This window comes from Quercus robur, chromosome 11 (assembly GCF_932294415.1).
Source record: "Quercus robur chromosome 11, dhQueRobu3.1, whole genome shotgun sequence".
NCBI lineage: Eukaryota > Viridiplantae > Streptophyta > Magnoliopsida > Fagales > Fagaceae > Quercus > Quercus robur.
The window spans coordinates 17,428,431-17,450,142 of NC_065544.1; the positions used below are offsets into that span (position 1 = coordinate 17,428,431).

At 37.3% G+C, this 21,712-nt stretch overlaps 1 long non-coding RNA gene and 1 pseudogene across 4 annotated transcripts; one reads left to right on the plus strand and one right to left on the minus strand.

Annotated features, from left to right (window-relative positions):
* Positions 1-9,945: 9,945 nt before the first annotated feature.
* Positions 9,946-15,925, plus strand: LOC126706555 (uncharacterized). Of its 4 annotated transcripts, none has more exons than XR_007648647.1 (5): positions 9,977-10,462; positions 11,422-11,679; positions 12,610-12,728; positions 14,276-14,527; positions 15,470-15,925. It is a non-coding gene; the product is annotated as an uncharacterized LOC126706555 (long non-coding RNA). The 4 variants fall into 4 exon arrangements; XR_007648648.1 differs by having other exon boundaries at positions 9,982-10,462; positions 12,610-12,666; XR_007648645.1 differs by having other exon boundaries at positions 9,946-10,462; positions 12,610-14,527.
* Positions 15,926-17,747: 1,822 nt separating this feature from the next.
* On the minus strand, positions 17,748-21,487 carry LOC126704781 ((-)-germacrene D synthase-like; annotated as a pseudogene).
* Positions 21,488-21,712: the final 225 nt, after the last annotated feature.

The following is a 21,712-nucleotide window of genomic DNA, read 5'->3' on the forward strand; positions in this document are numbered from 1 at the left end:
TAGCCGCAGGTTGCTCAGAAATTTCAGGGGCAACAACAAGGACCTCCCGAATCTCTAGAGGATAGAAGACATTTTCAGGCAGCCTCCAAGCAGAATCTGCAGGGACACCTACAACGTTGAGAGCCTTATCCCATGTAATGCTACAGTAGTCCCTGCATAGTTCTGACAGTTCCTCGGCAAGCCTTACTTGCATCTCCTCCACTCCAAGTTGATAAGCAGCCCTCTTCTCGGCCTTGGCTGCTTCCTTGGCTAGCTGGGCTTCCTCCTTAGCCTTCTACAACGCGGCTTTGAGATCTAGAACGGCTTGCTTCTCGATGGCAAGGTTGATCTCAGTCACGTACAACTTCTGGCGTTGGTTCTCAGCTTGTTTCTCAACATTTTTCAAGCCAGCCTCAGGGCTCTTACAGCCTGATTCCACCTCCTTAAACTTCTTAGTCAGCTCATGTTGTTCTTGCTTGATGGCCCCTAGCATCTTCTTTATCTCGGCACGAGAGAGGGCTTCAACATCAGCCAGCTTACGAGCACCGCGATACCACTTCTTGGCCACAAAAACCTGCTGAGTAATCTGCCCAAAGATCACAAAACGACATGAGTTAGAATAAAGTATGATTCAATAATTATGCCTGTAAAAGGTTAAGTTGCCTTACCATCACAAGGTCCCTTTTCAGGGACAGGAAGAGTTCATTCTGCGAAAAACGCCTGTAAGTGTCCATGTCCCTAGGAAGGAGCATGGGCTGCTCCAGGGCTTCAGCGATGTACCTTGCTCGACCCTTTTGGTATTCTCGGACCGAGGAATTATAGGGAATTGATGCCCCATCCACCTCGAGCCGAGGGCTCCAAGTACGTTGTGCCATGCACACTTCAGCCCTTTCCAGCTCATCGCGACTCTCCACCAACAGGGCCCTTTTGTCCTGAGGCTCTTGAGTCACCTTTTGTTGTTTCGCGCCATGGCGAGGATCCACCTCGCCTTCCTCAAGTGACTCAACTAGCCTTTTCTTTTTCAAGTCAGGATTAACTTTCAAGTCGAGGTCGGTGGGGACCTGTGGCTGTAGAGGGGCAGGAGGAAGGTTGGAGGGAGCTTGGGACTTAGTGGGCGCCTTCAAGGTTGACCCTTTACCTCGAGCAGCCATAAGCTCCCTTAAGCTTTTATTGCCTTTGTTTGAAGCCATATTGTCTACCTCTTCGTTGGAGGAATCATCCGGACAGGTAATAACAAGGGGAGAAATGCAAATGGCGGAGTTTCTATCTGGCTCACTCTCGGCGTCCGAGAGTTCAATCAGAGGAGCTTTTGGATTATCTTCCTCAAAATAGAACTCGTCTATCTCCTCCTCTAGTGAAAAGCGAAATGACTCAATCTCCTCTTCAACAGATGCTGCGGCTCTGGGATGGTCTTGTGGAGGTGGCTGTGCAGCTAGTGGAGGATTCTGAAGAATGGGCAAGGTAACCGGTGGAAGGTCCTTTCGAGCCAAAAATCCCGGCTTCGACATGTCAATCCGGGATAACCTTGAACTACCAACTAAGGCTGTCCAGACCCGACCGGAGCTTGACAACCTGGCCAAACCGCCCAACGCCGACCCGATTCCGGCCCGAATAGAAGGTCCAGTCGGTCGGCGGTGGGTTTCTATTCTTAAGAACCGACATCGGCGAGTCGAGTGCCGGTTTGCTTCTCCAAAACCCGAGCAACCCGAACCTGACTGGAGTTGTATAAAAAATTTGGCCAAATCCTGCAAAATCAAGCCAGATCCGACGAGATCTCGACCAAATCTGGCAAGATCTCGACCAGATTTGGCTAGATCTAGTGGTATTTAGCCAGATCCGGCCAATTCCAGCAATTTTTAGTGAAAAATTTTAGATTCTAGCGAGAAAAAATGAAGAAAACGGAGAGATTTTCCAGATTTCGGGGTGATTTTCCAGATCCCAGCAAGATTTTCCAAATTCTGGCATGATTTTCCAGATTCCGGTGACTTTTTTTTTTCATATTTCGATGATTTTTTTTACTCTGGCAACTGACCGAACCGACCGACACTCACCCTCACCCGAAACCGACTCGACTGATTTTTCCGGCGATCGGTTCCGGGTTCCTCTGCCCCTTCACTTGACGCGGTAGGTCGAGTCCCAGTTGGGCCCAAAACCGACCCGGCTCGACCATTGGACAGCCCTACTACCAGCACTTATTGATTGGCCGACGTCCAGGAAAGTGTGGGACAAGGGCTCGTAACCTAAGATCAGGTGAGCGGCACACAATTGTCCATCCTCGTGAACAAAAATCTCCAACCTCAGGAGGTAGTTAAGGGCTTGAACGTTGGTATGGCTGAGCCGAGGAGCAACGTAGGCTTTATCTGCAAAACAGCTGAGAAGGGAATTATGGTCAGATCGCTAAAAAGATATTTTCTACAAAAAAATAAAAAATAAAAGTTTGAAATTCCAAGCAAAAGGAATAAAACTAAAAGGTTAAATCCCCTTCCTAAGGGATTGATCCTAAAGGTACCGCACTTGGATTTCCTGCCCGAGTTGGACAATGAAGACCGTCGCTCCATTCCCCCGGACAATCAGGTAGTCATCCTTCATACCCTTATTGGACTTGGGAAGACAGGATATTAGCTTAATGACCTCGGACCGAGATTTAAGATAGTACCCCGCGTTGGCAAGTTTGTGGCACTCGTACATGTAAATCACATCGTGTCATGTGAGACCTAAGCCCATTTGCTCGTTCAAGGCATCTATGCAGTCCAAGACCCTAAATAGGTTGGGGGTGCACTAATAAGGTGTCAACTTATGGTTAAGCAAGTAATCTCGGGTAATCCTACGCATGGGAAGCATCATTCCTCCCTCTATGAAAGCAATCATGGGAATGACGACTTGACCCACATCTCTATCTGTCAGTACTAGGTCCGGAGGGCAATATTCTAAAACCACCTCCTGCAGAATACGGTACCTAGCTCTAAAAGCCTCCATTGTGGCTGGTGTATCTACTAAACTCTTGAATTTTCCCATCTAGATGAACTGAAGGGCCGAGGAGGAAGGCTGAGATGAAAATAGGGTAATGTAAAGGAATGAGAACTTACGAATATCCGTACAATAATCTCTAAAGCTTTCAGAGATCTTTTCAAAGAAAAACTTATCACAGGAATGACTACGGGAACTCGAAGGTCTGGTGTGTTTTATGAAGACTGGGCACTGAAATTCTCTGAAGTTCTTGGATGTTCGTAAAAAAGAAAGGCAAAGAGAGTTTCTTCAAGGCTTTATATAGCAAGAGAGGATGGAAAAGATTGCTCCTGCTCAAAATACTAGGAGGAATGCCAGCCATTGGATCTGCGCTTCGCCGTTGGATGTGGGGAACACAAAGCCGCCTAGAGCAATTAATAGCGCCTCGTAATCTACAACGCGTCAGAAGAAATCACTCCCACATATGTGAACCAAAAATTAATTGGTCTTATCTCTTAAAAAATCGAAACCCCGCTTTTCTCCTCGGATGGAAGAGAAAAATCGAAATTTTAAGGGGCTATTGTGGGGGCTAGGGCCCAAAATAATGTATTGGGCCTTGGGTCTTATTCGAGGACACTAACGAGTCCGAGGAGAGAAACACAACTTAGATGACCTTGCAAGTCTCATCAGTGGGAGACAAAGAGGAGAAGGTCCAAAGAGGAACTCCTCCTCGAACACGACAAACGCAGACCAAGTGTATACTCAAGCAGTTGAAGTACGCCCCCTAAACATGTGAGAGGGAAGAAAACTCAAAATATCTAAGGAAAAGCTGCCACCGCCACATTAAATACACTGCAGCTACTTATCTGGCCACATTAATGTGGAGAAGACTCTTGAACAGTGCTGCCTTGGCTACCGCAACTCACAGAAGACAGAAAGGGGTGTCTGATGGGATGGGTACTCAAGTGGGGATCCAGGTGATCAACAAGTATAAGGTCCAGATGATCAGGAAGAGCCTATATAATGTGGAAGAGCTCCCATGAAGAAAGGGGAGAAAAAGAGTGAGAGAGAATACTGTAGCATGCTAAATAACCCTAATGTGGTGATCTGTATTTATACGTTAAATTCTAGTCTCCTCGGATGGAAGGTCCTTTAATCATAATAGTTTTTATTTGTGTTTGATTGCTTCTTAACTCCATGCAAGCCGTTGCTCAACTCATCTAAACCTAGTTCTTTGACCCATACTCTACAAAATTCATTGTATTGGGCTTTTTGGATTAGGATTTCATACAGTTTGGGTTTGGGCTCCAAACTTTGTCCCTATAACTATGATTTTCAGTGTACCAAATATTGAAAAATAAGAAAAATACTTTCAAGAAAATACTTTATACAAAGCCAAACGGGTTTAAATGTAGATGAGTACTTACATTTGCATTGTTTTCAAATGAGAGTAGAAATTGATCAACTCCTTATTGTTAGGATCATTTCCCAATAAGCCTTCTAATAGATTCTGTAGTTGGTCCCTTAGCTTACTCACTCCAAGTTCATTTGAGATTCTCATCAATTTGGCACGACCATTAATAATAGCAATGTCTTGAATCTTTAGTTCTCCCATATACCTTTGATTCACTAATTGAATAAGTAATACCGGCAATAAGGTCCCTTCAAACATGAAATTAAATAAAAAAAGTAATCAATAAATCATTATATCACATGATAATTTTACAAAGATCATGAAAATGAATTATAAGCTATTTTCATACCTTAAAATGATCTTGTACTTATCATCCAATTGATAACAAGACCAAATCCCAGTAGCCAAACGTTGGGTTTACTTATAACCATGAGGGGATAAACAAATTCACCAGTTCTAAGTCCTTGGAGAAGGCTTTTGCTCATTTGAGCTTTTTCAGTATTATCAAATTGAATAAATGATGCACAAACACCACTGAAGGAGCCAAGACAAACATCTCCACCAGATCGAGTTTGAAATTTCGTACTCAAGTGTTGCTATACCTTTTTCCTGTAGTAAATAGAGAAGAATACCAAACTTTCAATTTAAAATAGAAAGCAAAGCAACAACTTAGGGAGGTGTAGTGAGCACAAGATATTTAATCAACTATCAATATGTGTGTGTTAAAAATACTTAATATTGTTAAATAAATAAAAAAACTATTAATATGCATTTTGTGGGGCCAGAGGATTTGTGACCTTGGCCCACTTTACATTGGGGCCCAAGGCCCGAGCCGAGGAGGGATATAGCCGGGGACCTACAGTGAAAGTCCAAATAGCTTTGAGACATGGCTGAGGATGACTCTATCCTCGACATCCCCAAGGCACTCCTAAAAGAAAGGGCAAGAACGGCATAGGAACAGTTTTGGGAAGAGCCGAACACATCCACGTTGATAGATAAAAGAGCCCTGGACAATATGGTGATAAAGGACAAAGGAAAGGCTCCCATTACTACAATCAAATACTCTGCGCCAGACAGAGCAATGCTTTTCAGCTTTTACAACCACCCCTAACCACTTTGGGTATGGGCTGATGGGACAAGTATCAGCCCTGAAAAGTTGAACCTATACGTGGACGTTGGAGGAGGGGTAAAGGCTAATATAAAAGGAGAAGTAAGCAATCAGAAAAGGGGGTTGGAAAAAAAAGGTCAAGAACCAGACCCTCCCAGATCGTATTGAGGAGAAAGACTCCTCGAGCGAATATAGTTTAATTTTGTATGAACACCATGACTAACCACCGTTCGATGACCAAGACTTAGCCTTTCAAACCCACGCTCTACAAATTATATTGTTTGGGCCCTTAACGTACGAACCCAATATCATTTTGGGGTCGTTACAAAAATTGAGTCCTTACAATTGGCGCCGTCTGTGGGGAGGCTTGTGCGTTGGCATAGGCGGTGGGTCGAGAAAGTCCCTCCACCACTTCCAACGGCCCGTTGTTATGCCCTAACATAAAGTTCCACTAGGAGCTACGCTTCGAAGTACCAGTGGCACGGGCAGTTCTTGGGGCTTCCAACGTTAGATCAACGTCCCACACCTTGGCTGAGGGGCTGGTCCCCCCAAACTTAAAGAAAATGTCTAAGTTTTGGACAGAACGAAGGTATTGTATGGTCCTCGGACTCAAACCTATGGGGAAACCAACTACTTAATGAAAATATCTAAGTTTTGGACAGAACTAAGGTATTGCATGGTCCTCGGACTCAAACTTATGGGGAAACCAACTACTTAATGAAAATATCTAAGTTTTGGACAGAACCAAGGTATTGTAGGGTCCTCGGACTCAAACCTATGGGGAAACCAACTACTTAAAGAAAATATCTAAGTTTTGGACAGAACCAAAAGTATTGTATGGTCCTCGGACTCAAACTTATGAGAAAATCAATCATTAGAAAATGGGTTAAGTCTTAGACAGAATGGAAATCCCGTCCTGTTCTCGGATCCCCAGCTCTAAGGAAACAAACGTAAACGAGTATTTAGGCCTGGTACAGTCATACCTTGGTCCTCGGACCGGATGCCAAAAATGGTCAAGACCATGAATGTTGTTAGGAACGTGGTAAAGCACCCTAGTACATAGCGACCATCTCGGATAGTTCATTTTGAGTTACCCATCCTCGGATGATCGCCTCATACGCAATACAGAACGTTCAGCTGTTATCTCGGTTAGTCTTATATGTATAACATTTTTCAGGTCGACATTATTGTGCCTGTTAGTCTCAGTAAGTTCAAAATAATATCTTTTTGTTAACAAGGGGTTCGGCCCTAAGTATCGTTCAGAAAAAAAAATATATATAGCACATCCATTCACAATATAGTTATTGCAGAAAAGAAAGAATGTTTAGACTAAGATAAAGTCATCTTTTTTTAATATCAAGAAATAGTACAGCATACAATGAAGGGCTTAAGCAAGCTTATACCAGAAGCTAATTACAAAGGCAAAAAGAGAAAGCAAAAAATGAAAAAGATACAAGGGAACGGTAAATCCTTCAAAATTCTGCTCTTGTGGTGACTAGGCGTGTCGGGTTGACCCCTTTCGACGGAAGGGGGGAAGAGGCAGAAGAAGAAGAAGTAGAAACACCAGGATGTCCCTAGTGATGGAAGAGAAGAAAAAGCGGAGGCAAAAGAAGGCACCAGAGAAGGAGAAGAGAAGGAAGCGAGGATGCCCAATCCCCGCATCAGCTTTGACTCCTAACACACGGGTGCCATATTAGCAGTGCTCGAGAGAGAGCGGATGGTACCGACGATGAGAAACCCCATTGCTATCGCACCGAAAATCTGGTGCGACCAGTATCTGCTTTGGATTTTGGCTGAAAGAAGAGGAGGCTTCTCCCCCGCCTTGCGAAAGGGGAGAGCTGTCTTGAGTCTCCGTCTCCCTTGCCCTGACCGCGCCATCTTGAATCTCGGAGAGATCCAGTGCTTCTGGAGAGGGTGTGGTCCCTTCACTCCCACTTTTGCCTCAAACATATCACTCACTAAGGCTTGAATTGCACTAATAATGAAAACTTTGAACGCAGCTGGAGGTTTAAGAATTTGAAAAGACTGAAGGGCCTGTACGTAGAAGAAGTGACCTCCTGCCTTGCTTCTTATACGAAAGGCAAGTCTGGTGGCATTTAATCTGTACAGATTTTCAAGAAAAGTTACAAACGAGATAATTCCCACTCAACTCCCAACGCCATCTACAACCGTTGGATGGGTGTTGCCTCGTAAAAGGAACTTATTAAAAACGCGCCTCGTACACTGAAACGACAGAGGCGCGACGTGAGTGAAGTTAAAGGAATGTCTCATGACTGGGAATGTTTCCCAGGCAAACTAAAAGACACCGATATTAATGAAGGACGAAGTTGGGCAAGCCATGATATAGGCCCGACATCACCAAAACCCTCCTCCCCGACCAAGAGGTCAGACAGTAGGATTTTGAGGGGCTATTGTGGGGCCAGAGGATTTGTGACCCTGGCCCACTTTACATTGGGGCCCAAGGTCCGAGCCGAGGAGGGATATAGCCGGGGACCTACAGTGAAAGTCCAAATAGCCTTGAGACATAGCCAAGGATGACTCTATCCTCAGCATCCCCAAGGCACTCCTAAAAGAAAGGGCAAGAACGGCATAGAAACAGTTTTGGGAAGAGCCGAACACATCCGCGTTGATAGATAAAAGAGCCCTGGACAATATGGTGATAAAGGACAAAGGAAAGGCTGTCATTACTGCAATTAAATACTCTGCGTCAAACAGAGCAATGCTTTTCAGTTTTTACAACCACCCCCAACCACTTTGGATATGGGCTGATGGAACAAGTATCAGCCCTGGAAAGTTGAACCTACACGTGGACGTTGGAGGAGGGGTAAAGACTAATATAAAAGGAGAAGTAAGCAGTCCAGAAAAGGGGGCTGGAAAAAAAAGGCCAAGAACCAAAGTCTCCCAGACCGTATCGAGGAGAAAGACTCCTTGAGCGAACATGGTTTAATTTTGTATGAACACCATGACTAACCACCATTCGGTGAGCAAGACCTAGCCTTTCAAGCCCACGCTCTACAAATTATATTGTTTGGGCCCTTAACGTACGAACCCAACATCATTTTGGGGTCTTTACAAAAATTGAGTCCTTACACATTTAAAGAATGACTTATTATGATTTTTTTAGATATGCATTTTGGTTCAATTAACATGATTAGAAATATAGATCAATATGGTGGACAGTCATATGAAAGTGGTCTAAATTTGAGTTACAACCATGTGCATTTCCAAAAAACACTTTACCAAGATGAAAAAACTACCATTTCATTTCAGGATTTTGATGCATAGTAAGAATGAAAGTAAAATCACACACATGCATATAAGAAGTGTAATTTAAGAATAAGAAAAAGGTGGGGGGACTGTGAAAATGTCAACTATAAAATTTAAGATAATTCTCACCAAAAAAAACAAAGTTAGTATTTTTTTTTTTTTTAGTATTTTTGTAATTTATTTGTATACGCTAGCAGTTATTGAAGCATCAGTTACGTTAACTGTAATAGGAAAATCAAAATCAATCATATCAACAGGTAGTTACAATATATGAAATCTACCTAAAAAAAAATACTCCCTTCTCAAAAAAAAAAAAAAAAAAAAAAACCTAAATAAATACTCCTTTTTTTAAAAAAAAAGCACACCCCATGTATTATATATATATATATATATATATCGTTTCCAACAAGATCATTATGTTAATCATATCCCATAAATTTTGTTTGTAATTAATGGAGCATAAAAAGAAATCTTGCCATTTGGGGTACTGTCAATGAACTCTTTGGTAAACCTGTCAAGCAAAAAAAAAAAAAAAAAAAAAAAAAAAAGAGTCAAGTTTTGTATAAAGCAAGTATAATTGAAAAGAAATGAAATAGTGATCGAAGCATGGAAAATGAGACTGAGCTTACTGGAAAATCCGGCTGACAAAGCTATCGAACATTTCCGCAATGGTTGAAATTCATCATTCTTATTTTCACCACCTTGCACTCTCACGCTTGGAGTTGGAGAGCTTGATGTAGAATCCTCTTTTTGGGAACTCGATACATTTTTAAATAGTGAGACATATGAACCCCTCATTTTGGGTGCCGCTTTGCAGTTGATTCATAAGAGCTTAGAACTTGAAAGCTTGTATGGTGAACGTGAACGTGTTCTTGGCAATATAACATGAGGGCTTACCTCACAAATAGCTTTTTTTTTTTTTAAATATAAAAAAATCCGTAAATATGACACTTGGCTCGTAAATAGGATAGTGGGTGGGGCCCTACTTGCATTGTTCCCCTTTGAGTAAGTATTTTGTCTTTTTCTTTTTCGCTGTCAATTGTACGCAACGGAAGATAAAATAAGGATTTAATTTTTCGTGACACTTTTTCCAATATTTTTCTTCTACTGGTCAATGAGTTTTTTTTTTTTTTTTAATTATTATTTTCTTTGCGTGCTGAAGTCAAAAGGCCTGATATTAAATTCATATTACTGTTTTTTATTAGGTTATTTATTAGGGTTCGGGGTTATTTATTTCGTTGACCTTTTACATCAATCGGCTTTATTTATCTATTTATATTTTTTAGTATTGTTTTTGATTTTGGGATTTTTGAATTTTAATAGCATGTTTGGATGAAAGAGAAAGAAGCGGAGGAAGAGAACAAAATAATGTAGTCTAAAAATAAGTTAATCCTGTACTAAATCTACTCTGTACCCTTCATCCAAACGGACAAGGTTTTAATGGAGGAATTGTGTCTTTGTTTACATATTTAATATTTGCAATTCAGAATCGAAGATGAGCATGGCCATGGCGATACGATGGTCTCCCCTTCCTTACAGAACACCCAACCGCCTCCAAAATTCTTTTCTCCTAACCCTACCAGGTATTATTGTAAGAGAAACAAAAAATATAGTGTTGCATGTTTCCGTTGACTCTTGAGGGAGAGAGAAACAGAAAAAAAGCCTTTTTTTTTTTAGGGGTTCAGATTTTAAATTTTCATCCAAACATGGCTTCAGGATCTCTGTGTTCCACCGAGGCTCTGCTTCTGGTATTTATCGGACTTTGCTTTGATGGGTTGTTCTTTATTTGCCTTTTATATATCAGTCAGAAAGACTCAGATGTGGATTTGGATCTCTCATTTATATTTTTGTATTAGTTGCTTGAAATGGTTGATCTATGATTCTTTGATCAGAATATTGGTTTTTGGTAATTTTTTTTTTTTTTTTTTAGTTCGTCATTGGCATCATATTTATTTACCAAATTTTGATTTTGATTAGTTCTGAGGTCAGTGGGTTCTTGAATCTGGATATTCATATATCAATATATTGTCTCTCTGTGTGAGGTCAGTTCATGTTGTACTGGAATTGTGATTAATGTTAGGCCAATTAGTACCATAGATCACCTAAACTCTTAAGAACCAGTGGGTTCTTTTCATTGTGATATTCTTATTATTGTGAATTCTACTCAGGTTGAACAGTCTGCTTACAATATAGTTCATCTCAATTCATCATTTGCACGCACGAGTGTTTGGATAAAGTTATGTAAAGACAATAGGCTGTTATTTTTTAAGTGTTCATACTCTGATTTCAAGGACCTCTCCATCTCAATTCAACTATTTACTTATATGAAAAAGCAGCTTATTTACTACTATTATTTATGATGCTCCAACAGTATGTGAGGGTGTCAAGAGTATTGTAAAAAAAAAAAAATGTAAAAGGGTTTTGAATGCTTCTGCAAGCATAACAAGCAACATTCTTCATTTGTCAGTGCATTACTCAGCTCTCTCTCTCTCTCTCTCTCTCTCTCTCTCTCTCTCTCAATTTTTTTATTGGAGTTTTGTTTTCTCAGTGCATTACTCAGCATTCTGCAATATCTTTTCATTTCTAGTTACAGAATCACTTTATTTAATATTGATTTTGGGAATTGTTGATATCACGTCTTTGTTGGATTCTTTGAAAATTGACCTACCTATTGTGCTTATACTTTTCTTCTGCATTTTACGTGCAGTTGTGAAGGATCTTAAGGATCTTGACTCTCATGAGTGGATTAACGTTGAGGGGAATTCTGATACTGTTGGCATAACCAACCGTGCTCAGGATTATTTAGGTGATGTTGTCTGTTGAATTACTAGAAATGGGGGCTCCTGTATCACAGGGCAGCAGCTTTGGTGTGGTTGAAAGTGTCAATACTACTAGTGATATTTATTGTCCCATTTTTTGGAAAGTGGTTGAAGTAAACTAAGAGCTCGATGACTCCCTGGGTCTGGTGAGTCTCCTTTTCTAATTTGAGTTTCAGTGCCTTATGCTATGTAGGTTTTTTTTTTTTTTTTTGGGGGGGGGGAGGGGGAGGGGGGGGGAGGGGGGTTGTCTGGATCCACATGTAAATTTATAGATTGGAACTGGAGAGAAAAGATAACCATATTTTCTTTTTCATTGTTGACTGAAACTGAATGTCTCTATATTGCCAATCATCTAGAAGCTACACTAGAGTTTCAGTACATTGCCAACCAATCTGAACTTGCTTTTGCATTTGCTAAGGATGTGATACCTGATGTTATGTTTGTTTATTTTACATGAGAATCCCTGCACAAGTGCTCTTGAGCCTGTTTTTTTCTTTCCCAATCAAAGTTTGTAGAGTCAGTCAACAAGCTTTGCTTACCACATTAAGCTGACTCTCTCATCTTTTATTCTTTTGGAGGTTCTTCTTTTCTTCGCATGTGTTGAAACATTGAAACACGATCACTTTCTGATAGCCTATTATATCCTTCCCTACCCCTCCTTGTCTCTCTCTCTCCAATGCAAGTAGCTCAATCAAACACCTATCTTCTTTTTATCAAAACCCTCCGCCTATCTATAGCCTTCCCATTAAGGGGAAGAGGTGCCACTGGGGTGCAAATGCTTGTGGCAGGTCAAACCAGCACTAGTTTTCTCCATGCTTGTGCTAGGTACCACTGCCCCTAAAACAGAACTAATGTTACAATTAAGTTTTCTGCCTTTCATTTCTAGTTTTCTCAATTGTTCTCGTGATAAATTACTTGCAGTTAAAGGCATAATATTATGGGTTTTATTATGCAATTGGGTTCAGCTTGATGGTTTTGTATTAGGGTTTCTGGGGTTAATTTATTTCATTGACTGTTTAGTTTAATTGGCTTTATTTTTTATGACTCTTTTTGATTTTGGGATTTTTGAATTTTAGGGTTTTATTGGAGGAATTGCGATTGCCATCATTAGGAGTGAATCTTAGCAAGCCTCTGTACGTTTGTGTCTCTGTGTACAAGGGCATTTCCTCTTATATCATCTATTCCATCAAATTGAGTAATGTACTACCATCCTGCAATGCACCAACATCAACATTAACCCAATGCCATATCAATTAGAAAAGCTGAGATTTGGATTTGGATCTCTCATATATGCATTAATTAGTTAAAATGGTTGATCTATGATTCTTTGATCAGAATGTTTCGTTTTTGGAAATTGGGTTGGTTTGTTTTTGTCATTGGTATCATATATACCATGTTTTTTTTTTTTAATTACTGCTGAGGTCAATGGGTTCTTGAATTTGGGCATTCATAAATCAACATACTCTGTGTATGTGAAAGCTATACTATACTGCTGTCAGTTTCTTGTTGTGCTGGAATTGTGATTAATCTTAGGTCGATTATTCCTATAATTTTTTTTTTCTTTTTAATGAAAAATGAAACCTAAGCCATTGTCTGTCACATATAATTTGTTGAAAATTCAAACCCAAGTGTGATTGTTTGGAGGTAGTTGCTGTCAGTATGGACAATGATCTTTTGCTATAGTGGTGGAAAGTGTGGTGTGTATTTTTTTAATTAAATCATATGAAATATAGGCTGTGTGATATCTCAAATGTAATATGATTGTTGAACACACCAATACCATGATTATTATTTGACTTATTGAACACACTTCTTTGAGATTTAAATTTGTCATGGGACTACTTATCCAAAAAAAAAAAAAAGGTCATGGGACTAAGATACTAGTGGCTCATTTTTTAAGAGAATTTCTAAGAACAAAGAAGGAATTGTATAGATGTAAAAGGGTTTTAAATGTTTTTGAAGCTTAACTCGCCAAATTCTTAATTTGTCAGTGCATTGCTCATCTCTCTCTCTCTTAATGCTTTTATTGGAGTTCTGTTTTCTCATAGGAAGTTATCTGATTAAATTTCTAATTGATATATCCATATGGAATAAAGATGGTTCTCCAATACAAATGATAATCTAGTTCATTGTCTTGTAGTATGCAGCAATATCTTTTCGTTTCTAGATATAGAATCACTTAAGGGGAAGAAGCTTTACTATAGTGGAGTGATGTTGTGTGTGTCGGTGTAGTGGAGAGGCAGTGGATCACTTGTTGGTTCACTGCAAGGTTGCGTACCAATTGTGGAGTTTTGCTCTGAGATCTTTTTGTGTCTCTTGTTTTACCTGAGAGAGTGGTTGACCTTTTGTTTGGGTGGTGCAATTGGTTGGGGAAGCACTCCTCGGGTATTAGGAACTTGGTGCCATTAAGCTTGATGTGGACAATCTGGAGGAACGAAACAGGCGTACATTTGAGGATTTGGAGAGTATGGGGGACAAGCTCATTGCCTCATTTATAGACACTTTGTTTGATTGGTCTCATGCTTAGGGATTCACATCTAGTGACTCCATTCCATGTTTTTTGAGTCTCTTTCTTGTTGTACATAGCTTCTGTTTTTTTGGCATAATTATTTTTGCTACTATATGGTTTCTTTTTTTAAATAAAGTATTCTTGTCTATCAAAAAATTAATTGTTGAGATGGGATCTTTTTTGGTTTATTAGAAAATTGATCTGCTTTCTCCATGTTACATGTGGTTGTGAAGGATCTTAAGTACCTTGACTCTCATGAGTGGGTGAAAGTTGAGGGAAATTCTGCTACCGTTGGTATAACCAACCATGCTCAGGATCATTTAGGTGATGTTGTCTACATTGAATTACCAGAAGTGGGAGCTCCAGTATCACAGGGCGACAGCTTTGGTGTGGTTGAAAGTGTCAAGGCTACTAATGATATTAATTCTCCCATTTAAGGGAAAGTGGTTGAAGTAAACGAAGAGCTCAATGACTCCCCTGGTCTGGTGAGTCTCCTTTTTTAATTTAAGTTTCAGTGCTGTATGTTTTTTCTTTTCTTTTTTTGTTTTGTTTGTTTTGCTTCTTTTTTTTTTTTTTTTTTTTTTTTTTTTTTTTTTGGTGTATTGGGTCTGGATCAACAAGTAAAGTCATAGATTGGAACAGGAGAGAAATAATAGCGGTATTTTCTTTTTCATGGTTGAATGAAACTGAATGTCTCAAAATTGAATTTTGTGCTAATGCACTTAAGAGTTGAGATTTTGGGGGAGGAGTGGTTATGAACTGATTTGAACCATGCCCAATCTTCATCTTTTGACATCAATGCATAAACGAAACATGTCAGAGGCTCAAATTTTGTCTCTGTTTATTTAAATGCTCTGAATTCAGAGAGTTCTGACTATGAACAAATTTTGCCTCCTGAATTGTGTGCTAGCTATTATAGCTGGGCATATTTTACTATTTCTCTTTGTTTTCTTCATCTTGCCCTGCATGTCTTGTCCCCATGTCGCTTTTTGTCTGGTGTTGCATGGTTCTTCTCTCCTTTTGGGTAGGGCTTCTAAGTCAAGTTTCCTTCTTCTTCCTGAAATATTTTTTTAGTTACCTTAAATGGCCTATAGTTAAATATAGTTCCTTCTAGTATGCAAGTTGTTAGGCAATGTCCCTAGTAGCCAATATTTGGAACACAATCAAGAGCAGAATAGACCATAAGGGAAACTCTCATGCTACTAAACTTATTGAGCTTAAGGTTGATGCTGGTAATCATCTGAATAAATTTATGTCTCTGAAAATGTTGGTTAACCACCTTCATTGTGTTAAAAAATTCATTCACAATTCCAGTTTCCTTTAATTGGTGAAGTTTGACATATTTGCTGCCATGAAGAATATGTTTCTTCCTTCATTTCTTTTATGCTTATTTCTGATGTATCTGTCTTGATGTGGATTAACTCAAGCCCATATGACAAAGGATAGATAATTAAGGTTGAGGTGAGCGATAGTGGTGAATTGAAGAGCTTGATGGATGCAGATAAGTACACCAAGTTCTGTGAAGAAGATAATATTCACTGAGTGACTATGGCCATGAAGAACTTTGGGCAATTTTCATGTAGGGGTTGTTCATGGATAATCACGATAAATTACACAATCCTTGAAGTGTGTGGTGCACATATCTTTCTTTCTATTTTTATCCAAACGTGTGCTTTCACGGTTCTTCTTTTGTTACCTAAGAGCTATAAATTTAGTGGATTTCTTAAGCAAATAATCATTCTGGGTTTTTAGTTTCATCTATTGGTGCTGTTTAGGCAGGTTTGTGGTTTGAGAACCATTTTCATAATATTCGTTTGAGTTGAATATTTATTCAACATATGGGATCTCATTTTCTTGATGCATGGAGAACGCTTTCTTATTCACTTTCTCTTGTTAATTACATGAAGTTCAGGTGGATGTCAAGGGATGCTAAAGAAATTTATATTCTTTGGAATTAAATCATTTTGGCTAAATATCATCGTTCACTAATTGCAACCTGTATTGCCATTTTTCTATATTGTCAGTGGTTTCATTCTCCCAAATTTGGTGTTAGGTTTTAATGACCAAATCACATTAATTTATTCAATTCCATTTCCATCTACTTCTTTTTCCCTGGATATTTCACTTTATCATTGTATCAAAGCAATGATACTGAGTTTGAATCTTGTCTCTATTTTAACTCCCGTTTAAAAATTAAAAATTTCGCATATTAGGTCTCACTTAGTGAAGGAAGCTTATACCCACGTGTCAGGGAGTATTAAAACAATGATTTGTGATTAAATTCATACTTTTTATCAAGCTTTAGGAATTGGCGATACTTTCCATTTTAAGTATTAGTCCTTTTCTTTTTCTTTTTTTCTTAAAAAAAAAAAAAAAAAAGATTGCATATTCATATTGAGCTTAAAATAAAAGTAAATAAAAACAGAACATGTACTGGACCCGTTAAGATGGTGACATGTGTTCAAAAGTGGACAATTGTTATAATCTCAACGGATCTAGTGCAATTGAACACTTGACCCAAACCTCACTCATAAAAACAAAGCTAAAACTACGAACAAAAGTAAATATAGATATAAATATGTGGAAGAGAGAGCCTTGGCACATTGAATAATCTCTTCACTGTTAGAACACATGCACAAGTGGAAAGTAATGTAGAAATAATACTTGTAAGTTAATCACTTATGGAAATTATACATTTTTTAAAGTACCAACACATACATATATAATCCACGGAACACTTACTTAAAAGTTCAAAAGCATTGAGCTCCTAATTTTAAGAGTAATTTGGAGTTCACATAAATTTGTGATTCACTCTAGTCACACATTTATTTTATTATTGAGTTGGTAGGACATCAAACCTTTATTTAAGGAACCAACTTAGTTATAATTTTGAAGTCATATTGAGACATTGCATCAATATCTTCAAATTGATACTGGATCAACAAGCATTAAAGTGACACGCTCTACCATCATTCCTCCAAGTTGTGTGTGCATATTCATCTTTGTAAAGTAGATCCATGACTCATGCGAAATTGACAACATGTGTGAGGAAAGGTACTGGCACTTTAGTAGGTCTAATGCACTCTTTGTTTATATCCTTCCATTTCCATACATTCACAGTTTGTTTCTGAAATTCGGCATGCACCTCTTGCTTTGTGGGTCCATTTGAAATGAATCCATTTCATGTTTTAAATAGTATAAATTAAAGGGGTATCTAATAACATGTTATTTAAAATTTTAAAATACACTACACTCTATACACTATTAGATTCAATAAAGTAAAAATTGAACCATGAAATAAGTCCATAGACAAGGATCATATTCCTTGCAGTACTAAACTAATGTCTCATATACCTTGTTGAAGTAAAGATACTGGGAAAAGAAATAAGATAATTATTTTGACTGAATTAGTATATCTTCTATATTATATATAATTTCAGTACATGTGGCAGTGACAAGACTGCATGTGAAGAATCTCTTAATTGGAATAAAATTCTGCACTATGTAGGGTTTTGCTGAGTCCCATATCACGCTTATATTGGGTTAATATGAGATTCATTAACAACTACAAAAGGCACCAATTGTGATTAGACTAATCTTTTTAGAGTACAACACAGATGTAACTAGCTTTTTTCCTCGGGTCAATAATTAATGTTCCTTGATTTTAGTCACAATCAAGAGCTAACATGTGCTCAATAAGATCCACTAACAATATATGCTATATAACATTTGTGAAACAAGGTCATCCATTAGCCTGTTTATGATTGATGCTGCAATAACAATCTTTGGCTCCTTGAAGACCCACTCCAACACTTCCTTGGTCACGATATCTCCCATGCCAACAAAAGATTTGGTGCCAAGTATGGGGTAACCACAGGATATTAGTGCATTACTCATATATCCCTCCATTGTGGGAATATATTTTTCTTTCAACCATATGGCTTCTTCAAAGTAGGCTTTAACAAGTTTTTTCATCCAGTTACATTAAAACATGGTTTCAAGTGAATTAATAGTGTCATACCGCAACTTTTGAATAGTGAACGTATAATTTTCCTTCTTTGCACATCTTTTCCTCAATTTCTTCAAAAACATCCAAGACTGCTTTATAACACAACTTCATGTAATCTCTGAGTTGGTCTATGCAATTGATATCCCACCTATAATTTAAACGTTGAAATGAAGCGTGTAATGTTGACTTGAAATTGAGAGAATCTTTGTCACAGTTAATACTTTATTTTTTTGATCTGGCAGTATGTATAGAATGCCACATTAATTAAAATTTTAAATGACATGGCACTAGATACATCTTTAAATTTATAATATTTTGAATGAACCATGACATGAATCCATTTCAAATGAAGAGAATTATATGTGCTTTTACTAAATCTTTTAATTGCATCTGTGAAGAGCATGAGTTCTTCATGTGTGCCATGTACATCATATATGTCATCTATAATTGATGTCATGCAAATTGTTTTAGTTAGTATCCTCCTAGCAAGAGAGTATTGGGATTCAAAGTACACTCCCAAAATCTAGAAGTATAACTCCACCACCTTGTCTATTGCAAAAGATAAGTTTGTGGCAACATCTATACCTTTACACCACCTAAATTATAATTTCAACAAAAATTGTCTGATCAAATCATGTCTTATGAAAGTGATGATCATGAAATATATACAATAAAATACTTTCATATTTGCATATTTAGCTGCACTTTTATATTAATTTGTGACTGATGGTAAGTTGTCCTTGATTTAGAGGTAATAAAGGCTTTACATACAAAGTGGCACCAGGCCAATTGTCAAGCTAACTTATGACCCAGATGTGAAGCACGAAGGAAAGATTCAGCCTAAAGTAAAGATCCAGCCCAAGTGTGAATTCAAGAGAAGACAGAAACAAAGAAAGAAAAAAAGAAAAAGAAAAAAAAAAAGCCCAAGATTCAATCCAACGTGGATGAAGTGTGCAAGGAAACAAAACTCAAATCAAACAATTCTTACACAGTTGACGTGGTGGGCTTTAGGGTCCAAATCAGTAATTGTATTGTTGTTGTGGGCCTCTTGACTTGTTCACCAAAACATCTACTTAGGGAGTACTTACTTTTGGGCCACGTTGGTTTTAATAATGAGCTTTTAGGTCTTAGTATAAATAGAGGGAAATAAGAAATATTGGGGGCGGGTAGAGGAGAGCTGAAACGCAGGCTAGAAGAAAGCTGAAACAGAGGACGGAGAAGGCTGAAACGCAGGAGCCGCATGTGGCTTTTTTCTTCACCCTTTCTCTATGCTAGCACTGTAGCTTTTCTCTTTCATTCTAGTTAGTAGTTTAATTGTCTAGTTTAATGTTCAATATTTATTTTGTGTGTCTTATTTCAGCTACCATGAATAGCTAAATTTTCAATTAAGGTTGAGGATGAAACATTCTTAAAGATTATCAATTTTATTTATGTGATTTGATTTTTCCCAAAATAGTTGTTCTTTAATGATTTAAATTGTTCTTGCTTCATTACAATCAACTAAGATATGATTCTTAATATGAGTTCAATCATGTTTTTCTTATGATTTTGGATTTATCTTAATAAATTGAATGCTTGTTTTATTATTGCTTTATTATAAAATTTGATATCTTTTGTGATTTGATTAGCTACAGATACAATTGATGATTTGATTTTATACATAGGAAGCAAAAAAGAGATTTTTTAAATAAGAATTTTAATGAGAATATTTTCCATGATAGCAAGATTGATTTCTAGATTATCATGCAGTAATTGAGAAAAATTAATGATCATAAATATATGTTGATATGACTTATAAGGCGGATTCTAAAACCTTAATTCATTTCTTTAGATTGTTTAAACTCTTTACTACTTTTGTATTATATATTTTGCTTAGTTTAATTATTTGCTTAGCTTTATTTAATTTCAAAACAATCAATTTTTATTAAACTAGATTAGGATTAATTTGGTTAAAATTTGATTAATTTTCCTACGTTCATACAAGTCACTGTGGGTTCAACCTTGTTCTTGTCAAACTATATTTAGGTACAGTTTGTACACTTGTGAATACTTTAAAATTTCACAACAAAAAGCTTAATTACAACACCAACATAGTGAGATATAGCTAATGAACTTACCTTGAAATATGGCTATGATCCTTCTTGTGTTGTTTTTGCAACATGTTAAAATCTTTTTTTTTTTTTTTTTTGGCAACATGTTAAAATCCAATTTTTCCAAGTTTAGTAGAACTTCATTATGTGAAGCAATTTCTTGGTAGATAGAAAAGTAATGTCTTGCCTCTACACTTGGCAAGGTTTTTCAAATAGGCCGATTTAAGGCACGACTTACTTGTATGGCAAGAGGAGGGCTTAAATTAATCACCATTGATTCGACGTGAGTGGTAGTAAACTTAAGTGTTTCATCAAGCATATCTTCTCCACGCACCATCATATGGCTTCATACAAGCTTAACATTCCTCGCACATCTTTAATAAGAGATTCCTTGAAGTTTCTCATATTGTCATTGAATTTATTGAAGACATCTACTTTACCACCCCCACACAAGACATGCACTAACCATTAGTAGATGATATAAACACATGTTTTACATTTTTGAAAGTGAAGAGTTCGATTAAACACTAGGTTTCATTTATCAACCGATAGTGATTTTAGGATTTTTTTTTTTTTTTTTTTTTCCTAAGGGGGCCAGGAAGAAAATGAATCTTAGGTTAGAGATATAAAAATTTTACAGTCTATGTGGTTTTCTTATTACAAATTTCTCCATAGAATGTACTAGCAAGAGAATAAGAGATAAACTACAAGTTCATTAAGCATATTGTTTCTTTATACAATGACTATACTGATTACTGTTACTAAAAATTAAATTAATCATATCAGTTTAGGACAATTATATGTTTACATTATACTATCAATGTAAGATTTACATTATAGATTAAATAAATGTGTACAGTTTTTTACACATTTGCAAAAAGTGTACAATATTATACACATTTGCATAAAAGTGTACAAAGTTATACATATTTGTTTAGAGGCACTGTAAATTTTACATTGATAATACAATGTAAATTAAGAATTTTTCATTAGTTTATTTAAAATTTGTTAAGATTTAAATGAGTTTTTTCTAAGTTTTAAGATGAACAAATTTCTAATTTTATTGTTAGGCTTACTATTTTTTACCCTCCAAATTTTAGATAAAATTGATTTGTTGTTGGAATTTTTATTTTGCGTTTAAAAAGACCAAAATATTATTAAGAAGATTATATAATTTAAGCTTATTTCAATTAGGCTTAAAAAAAAAAAAAAATTAGGGCCAAGATGTTAAAATTTTTATTTTATGAGGGTTAAATAAAAATAAATAAATAAATTATATGTTTTAAAAAACAATTGCCAGCCCAACGGTTCATTTGAACCCCTAAACAATACATAGTACCGCCCATTCAATCATATCGATCAATCTCTAAGTGTCAACGTACATGTGCTACACCATTGCGCACCCTTGGTGTGGTGGTCACTCCACAAGTATAAGTGTTTGTAGGGTGTGAGGAGTAAGGGCAGAGTTTAAGTCTTCTAGAGGGAGATTCATACACATATACACTTAGTTTAGACTAAAGTAAAATTCTATCTATCTCAAAAATAAATGTACATTTGCTATGGATACGTTA